Genomic DNA, 8,080 nt, shown 5'->3' with positions numbered 1-8,080 from the left:
CCCCCCCCCCCCCCCCCAACTTTTTCTGGCCTGTACATCTGAGCTGCTTTTTTTTTTTTTCTAGGAAGCCAAAAGTAGATTTGTTACATATACAAAACAGACACTATTGTAAAATTTCCATCTCCACCACTCCCACCCCCTTTCTCCGAGTCCCTGTCAAGAAAGGTCAAATGAACCCATATAGCTGCAACATAACCTTTTCTAGTGAGGGAAATTCTGATTTAAATGTTGAGTGTCTCATAACCAAGGTTTACTTTTAGTGATTATCTTTTATCAGGCCAACTGTATAACTGGAAGAGATGTCAGACAAGCTTTTGGGCACAAACTGCCATTAAGCTCACTTATGACTCTTATTAAGTGATTGATCATGGATAATTAAACATAACATAGCCTGGTGAGGAAGTAAGAGGGGAGCGTGGGGGGCATCATATGGCTCCTTGCCCTAGAGTCCACTCTTCTGTATTCATAGGCAGACCCAGGAAATCCCCAGAATCCCTACTTTGAACCCTCATACTCAACTCCAAGGTGCAGTACTTAAACCATTAAGTGCATCATGTAATATGCCATAGGTAAAAACAGGAAACCAGGCTTTGGCAATATAGTTGGTTAATGTATGCTTAAAAGATCCTGGGGGGACCATACCATGCCTTACAGAGAAAGGCAAAGCAAAACAAAACAAAAACTAAAATTGGTCCCTGGCAAAATGACTGAAGGGAAAAATTTTATTCTGATTCCCAAACCTGGCATCTAGAAGATCCTCTGGATTTGCCAAGTATGAGACACCAGTGTACCCAATCAAAAACGAACAAAAAAGCAGTCTTGGGTATAACCAATGTTTCAATGCTTTGGAGAAAGCCAACAACCCACCCCCTGCCTCACCTCTAAACCCCCAAGTCCAGTAGCATTCATGGGTGAAGGGGTGGGGTGCCATTCCCATCCCCAGCTGCTCACCAGGAAAAGCCTTGAAGCACAGGATTACCAGTCATCTTTCCCACCACAAGCTACCTTATTAGGAGAACAGCAAAGATGACTACTTTACGTGTGCTGATACAGTTCTTTCCAAAAAGTTGTCCAGTATGATCTTAAAATGATGTGATTCAGGTGTCTTGCTTCCCACACTTTTCTGGGGAGAACTTTCCAAAACTACACTACTCTGATAGTTTACATTCTTCCTTTGCTTTTCAATCAAAATATTTTCATAGTGTGCTTTGTAATTGGTTTGATATTGTGACAGGTCTGTTTTTAGCCTAAAAAGCTCTCCCCATTCTCTGGTTATCATGTCATCCCTTTAATTTGCTTTGCTTAACTAAACAAGATGCTAAGTTACTTTAATTGCATTCAGAAGAAAGGTCTCTATTGCCTTAACTCGTTGAATTTGATTGAGGTCTTTGCACTTGTTGCGGTTTTGAACTCGGGTGACTAGAACAATCATGACCTGATCATATTTTAAAAGGGGTTTTACTAATGCTTTGTACAATGGTACTTCGTCTCTGCTGCATATATAGTTTGTCAAATACATAAGACTGCAACTGTTTTCACAGATGTATCACACTGGCAGCTCATGGTCATCCTATGATTATGTTGATCTGAAAAATGGAAACAACCTAAAATGTTTGTAAAACAGTGCAACCAGTATGGAGAATAAAATAGAGGAACTGGAAGTCCTGGTATGTGACACAGAACAAGGTGTTATCAGAATAAATGAGACCTAATGAAACGGTAGTCAGCAGATACGCAGCCTACAATGCAGATACTGAAACTGTTTAGGAAAGAGGAAAAAAAAAAGCAAAGGTAGTAGAGTACTATTGTATGTTAATGAAATGGTAGAGTGCTTGGAAATGAGATGTGATGGCATATGCCAATGACAGGCAACCACTTTTCCAGCTGTGGGCCAGAATGGCCCACCTCGAGTTGGAGGTAGGCAGGTGCTAAGACACACCTGCAGCTGACATTTCTCCAGGGGGTGGCACAAGGAAAGGGTCTGTAGCTGAATCCTTCCTCCATCAAATGCTGCTGAAACCGCATTTCAGATTTGGCCACCAGGTCCCCCAACATAGGCAAAATAAAACCTGTTTTACTGAAAAGCACACGAGAAATGCATACAGGAAGAGAATTAAAGAGGCTGTGTTGGGGTCTTTTTTGCAGAGTTGGAGTACTACAATGTCTTGGGAGAATTCAGCAATAGTGGAAAATGAAAGACATCTCCATTTCTCTAACAGACTGAGTAGCAAATATGACACACAGTAGTAGGGGACAGATATTTCTGGATAAATTAGCTGTTAGAGCAATCTATCAAACAGTATGGTAGCAGCAAGAGAGAAAGTTGCCTTTGTTTTGGCTGGTAGTGAGGATCTTGTAAAAGTACTGGCTGTGGGAAATAAGTGGGAGTGAAATGATCCTGAATTGATTCAGTTTAGACTAAATTGCAGATGGGACAAGGACGGGTTTGTGACAATGGTCTCAAACTTCAGAAATTTGAGAAATTAAGGAAACTAGTTAAGGAGGTAGACTTGATTCAAGAACTACAGCAAAAAAAACCCCCAAAACCAAATAGTTTCAAGCGTGTATCTCAACCAAGAGTTAAAAATTGGTAAGGAAGAATTACAGACTTGCGTGGATGAACAAGAAGTTCAAGAAAGTCCATGGATCTAGAATCAATGAAAAGTGGGCCTGAGAAGTAAGGAGAAATCTCCTTCCATAATCAGATATTGCAGAACAGAAAGAATGGTCAAAGGTTTGAAGTATCGATGGACATAACAACCGGATTAATATCAAAAGATACTAATACAAGCTGTTAGGCTTGAACTGTTATATCTGCATTGTTCTGTGGCAAACTGCCAGCTTAAACCTTTTTTCATCCAGGGTCACAGACTGGTCCAGCAACATTTGTCTGGCCAAGGGACTGGATGGGTTTGACACTCCTGATATAAATGAAGTGAGAACCAGGAGGGAAAAAGTGAGGCTATAATAGAGGAATGGAAATTGAGAATAGGAGAACCTAGGCATGGTCTTGAACTCTACAAATATTTGTGCTCAGTCTTCAGTCAGGATGCAGGGCTCAGTCTTCAGTAAGTATACAAATATGAGAAGTATGGGGAATAAATGAGGTAAGTTGGAAGCTGCAGCCTGTGAAAAGAACTATGATCTGGTTGGCATCACCAAGACCCGTGGGGACAGCTCTTATGACTGGAATGTCAACATTGAGGGTTTCATAGTTTCTAGGGTCGGAAGGGACCTGAGCAGATCATCTAGTCTGACCCCCTGCCATGGCAGGAAGAGCATTGGGGTCAAATGACCCCAATAAGGTGGTCATCCAACCTCCTCTTAAAAACCCCCAGGGTGGGAGCCTGCACCACCTCACTTGGAAGCTGGTTCCAGACCCTAGCCGCCCTGACCGTGAAGTAGCGCCTCCTGATGTCCAGCTTAAACCTTCCCTCCGCCAGCTTGTGACCATTGTTCCTGGTCACTCCTTGCGGCGCTCGGGGGAACAGGGACTCCCCCAGCGCCTGCTGATCCCTCCCCCAACCAGTTTATAACAGGCCACAAGATCCCCTCTCAGCCTTCTCTTTTGAAGGCTGAACAGGTTCAGGTCCCGCAACCTTTCCTCATAGGACCTGCCCTGCTGTCCTATGCTCTGTTATGCGGAAGGACAGCACTGGGGAAAAGGCGGCGGTGTTGCCCTGTATGTCAAAAACATATACGCCTGTTCCCTGGTTCAGTAGGAAGAAGACCTCAAAACAGAATGCATTTGAGTGATGATGAAAGCTGAAAGACGCAGCATTGATTTAAAGGTAGGGATTTTTTATAGGGCACCTAATCAGGAGGTGGATGAGGCAGTTTTTAAGCAAGTGACAAATCAGTGCAAAAGCTAGGGGATGGTACTGATGGGAGACTTAAATTTTCTGGACACCTGTCTGAAAAACAATGTAGCCAGACATAAAATGTCAAGCTGGTTCCTCACTTGTCTGGGGGACGACTTCCTTTTCCAGAAACTGAAGCATACAACAAGGGAGATTGTTTATCTTGGATCTTGTCTTGACCAACAGGAAAGGATCTGTGGAGGGCGTGAAGGTGACGGGTAACTTGGGAAGAAATCACCACAAGATGATAGAATTCCAGATCCTGAAACAGAGAAAGCATGAGATCAACAAAATTAGGACGCTAGATTTCAAAAAGAGATATTTCATCTGACTCATAGAGTTAATAAGCATAGTGTCATGGGAGGATAGATTGAAGGATAAAGATGCCCAGGAGGCCTGGGAGCATCTAAGGGGCACAGTATTGGAAGTCCAACAAGAAACTTTCCTGACATGATGGAAGCACAAGAAGAATGGCAAGAGAATAATGTGGCTGAACAAGGAGTTTCTAAAACGCCTCAAATGCAAAATGAAAGCATATATACAAAGGAAGAATGGGCAAGTCACCGAGGGAGTGTATCAATAACCTGCAGGGACAAAATGAGGAAGACAAAGATAAAGAACAAGGCAACATCCTGGCAAAGGAGGTTAAAGACCAGAAGAAATTCTGTAACTATGTTAGCCTGAAAAGAAGGACCAAGGAAGCTGTGCGCCCTCTGTTAAGCCAGGGTGGAACTCCTAACCAAAGATGCAAAGAAGGTGCAGCTACTCAACGGCTACTTTGCCTCAGTTTCACAAAAAAAAAATTAAGATGTAGCCAAACATCTAACAGGGATTATCTGGATAAGGAGGGGGCCAAGCTAAGGGAGGAGATGTCAGAAGAGATGGTCAGACAGCTTTAGCTGGGTCTGAATGAATTCAAGTCAGCAGGGTTGGATGAACTTAATCCCAGGGTATTGAAGGAACTAGAAGAGGGGAGATCTCAAAGCTTTTGGCACAATGATCTTCTTGAAGTCATGGGAGATGGGCCAGTGTAGTTTCCCTTTTTTAAAAGAAACAAAGAGGAGGAGCTAGGGAACTAGAGACCAGCTAGACTCACCTCAATACCTAGGAAATTACTGGACTATATCATAAGCAGGGACCCTTGTTTTCCCTGATTTAAAAAAAAAAAAAAATGGCAAATTCTCTGATGAAAAATGCAGATTATCTGATAAACCCCCCAAATCCACAATTAAAATGAAATGCCACTATAAATATAGGTATCCATTGAACATAATATTTTATTGATATATTTACAGTTTTAAAGCAATTTATAAGCTTACTAGTATCTCAATCACTATAATACAATAAATTCTAAATAACTATAAATTTTGGTATTTGATCTTGGGTTTTTATTATAGAAAATCAGTGCTCCCTTGCCCTCTTAGCTCACAGAATGCAGGTGCAGGCCCCTCACTCCCTACCCACAGCCCCGCTGGTGCCTGTCACTCCCCACCTGCAGCCCTCTGGCTCTGCTGGTGCCCCCCAGCCCTGCCGGTACCCCCCCACAGGCCCCTGATCCAGTCAGTGCCCCTCATTCTCCCCCACAACCTCCTCAGCCCTGCTGGTGCTCTTCACTCCACCCCTACAACCCTCCTGGCCTGCTGGTTCCCCCTGCTCCACTCCTACATCTCCGCTGGTGCCCCTTGCCTCCCACCCACAGCTCCCTTCCCCCCTCAGCCCTGCTGGAGGGGCCCCCCAGGTGCTAGGGGTAGGGGGCCAGGGACCCAGATTTGCACCTATGCCCCAGCAAGAGCATGACAACAGACGCGCTGCTTACATATTGTTTGTCACAGAATGACAGATGCCGTGACTGTGACTGTTTTGGGATTCTGTTTCTGATTGGTTTCCACATGTCTACAACTTGGCAAAATGCTGCCTTACGATTCCAGCCCATTCAGTGGATGCAGAACACGCGAGCTCAGTGTATGGACAGGGGTTCATGCTGCAGAGACCGAGGATGTCAGCTGCAACTGCTGGTGTATGCTGCAGGCTAGCATTTAACAACTAACATGAATTGTTTCTATCCAGATTAGCATTATTTAGTATTTCTAAACTTTTTGTAGAACACTAATAATAACTTAGAGGTAGATGATATGTCACAATTCATACTGTGTATACATTTCTATTCATAACATGTTTAAATCTTATATTTAGATGTATAATAAACATAGTAATTTTATTTGATAGTATCATGGAATTTGTTATTTAATTATGCAGTTTTTGCCCTTCTGCTAATCAGCAGTGAGGGACAGGGCCACTGCAAAATGCCTGCAAAATCAGCTCTGCACACCACAAGCAGGCTATGAAAAACCCTTTGTCTCACTGCAATTTAAGAAGAACCCTACTCATGGGTATCTCTCTCAAGTGGTTATTTTTTTCCTATTCTTAGATGCATGCATTTTTCCCAATCATGGCTTTGGGCACTGCCAAAGGCAGTATTTCCCAAAGAGCATGCCATGGCACACCTAGCGTACCAGGAGAGCAAGTTAAAGCAAGCCACAGGATCCCTCTGCAAATGAAGTAAATGTTCTCCTTCCCCATTCAGCACCCTGTGCCTGCCTCAGCTACTCCAGTGGTACTGCCCCTAGTTCTCTTGGGACTGCCATCACTGCTGCTGCCTTTCCCATGCTCAGGCACCCTCTGTGCTAGCCCCCACCCGCACGTGCTCTGCTACCAGCAGGCAGGTGGGCAGATGCAGACAGAGCCATGCTTTGTGGCCCAGCTGGTCCCCTCTACCCCTCCCATGCTCTCAGGGCCAGCAGAAGGGGCTGCAGGATGGGTCAACAGTGTTGGACCCCACAGGAGCAGCCTCAGCCCAGGGAATTGCCTTGGTCTGTGATACTGTCTGTGGTTACCATACATCTGGGTTTTCCCATTCTCCTTTTTTGGCCCCCTGTTCTTGTCTGGGCAGGTTTTTTAAATCTGAGCAAATGTCTGAGTTTTTGCTTTGCATAAGCAGCTTGGATGCCTGGGGCAGGGAGCAGCCGGCAAGGTGATTGGCTGTCGGGGCTAACGCACTCTGCACACGTGCCCCTGGTGAGTAATCGTGTGTGCTGGCAGTAGCTGGGCTGGGGGGACAGGGGGCTCTGAGTCAGGATTGAGGGGCACTGGCTGGGCTGTGGGGCAGGGGGCTGCAGATCTGGAGTGAGGGGCGCTGACAGGGCTGGGGGAGCAGAGGCTTAGGAGTGAGGGGCAGAGGCAGGGCACAGGCTTATCACTGCCCCCCTCCCTTTTTCTGTCCCCACCCCATCACAGATGTCCTCTTTTTTGATCTTGGAAATACACCGTGGCGGGAAAGGACAGACAGGGGAGAGAGCAAGGCCCAGCAGGGTGAGGTTCTTCCCCACCAGGCCTACATGGCCCAGCTAGAGCAGTGTTTCTCAACCGTTTTACCTGCCAGGCCTCCCTGCCCATGTGCTCTGACTGGAGCTCTAGCTGTGCGATACCAGCGGGCGCTGTGCAAGTCAGAAAGTGGGGCAGAGCAGGGTGACCATCTGGCCCTAAGCGGGGGGGGGCAGAGGGGAGTGGGATGCTGAAGCCCCAGTCCCGGGCTGCCCCAGCCGGCACGGCGCGTCCCGGACTCGCGGCATCGTGCAGGGAGGCGGGAAGGCGCGGGCCAGCCGGAGCGGGGACGCTTGGGGCTGCAGGGCGCCCCCACAGACATGCACATGGCCAAGAAAGAGCCCGGCAGTGGGGAGAGCAAGTCCCCGCAGGTAAGCCTGTGGGGCGCAGGGGACATGGGAGGGTGCGAATTGAGGCCCTTGGGATGAGGGAAGGAGCGGGGCAGGGACACTGCATGGGGGCGCGGGGGCAGGGCTGGGACCAGCACAGCTCGTCCAGGTGGCGCGGGGGAGGCGGCTCCTCGTCACCGCGCGCCGCCCCGAGGAGTCCATGGGGCACGCGCCCCGCAGCTCTGCGCTGGGCGCGGGCCTCCCCGCCCGGGTGCCCTCCCCCGAGGAGTCCTGCGCGGGTCGGTGCGGGGCCTGGCGGACAGGCAGCAGGGAGGGGCCTGCACCTGCCCGGCCGCCCCGTCCCGTCCCGTCCCGTCCCGCCCAGCTCCTAATGGCCGGAGGAACGGGCGGCCACGTGCCCTGCCTTCCCGTTTCAAAAAAGGCGGAAGCCGGGACCAGGGGCGGCAGCACAGGCCCGACGGTGAGTAGCTGCCCGGCCGGACCTCCCCT

General features: G+C 47.9%; 1 protein-coding gene and 1 long non-coding RNA gene across 3 annotated transcripts in view; one reads left to right on the top strand and one right to left on the bottom strand.

The window, feature by feature from the left end:
• Positions 1-8,080, bottom strand: part of LOC109300027 — a 40,955-nt gene that overhangs the window by 15,163 nt on the left and 17,712 nt on the right. The window lies entirely within an intron of this gene.
• The window catches only part of LOC109300024 (protein CLN8-like), a 16,530-nt gene continuing 16,037 nt past the window's right edge, over positions 7,588-8,080 (top strand). Inside the window, exon 1 of one of the 2 annotated variants that reach the window (XM_019520615.1) lies at positions 7,588-7,612. The gene's annotated coding sequence lies outside the window, so the exon portion shown is untranslated. Of the gene's footprint in view, positions 7,613-8,030; positions 8,052-8,080 lie in introns of those variants that run through there. The other variant, XM_019520616.1, reaches the window with a different exon arrangement.

Source organism: Gavialis gangeticus, unplaced genomic scaffold (genome assembly GCF_001723915.1).
Source record: "Gavialis gangeticus isolate Ggan-Ray unplaced genomic scaffold, GavGan_comp1, whole genome shotgun sequence".
NCBI lineage: Eukaryota > Metazoa > Chordata > Crocodylia > Gavialidae > Gavialis > Gavialis gangeticus.
The sequence above is the reverse complement of the archived record's forward strand: the minus strand, read 5'-3'. Positions and strand labels throughout refer to the sequence as shown.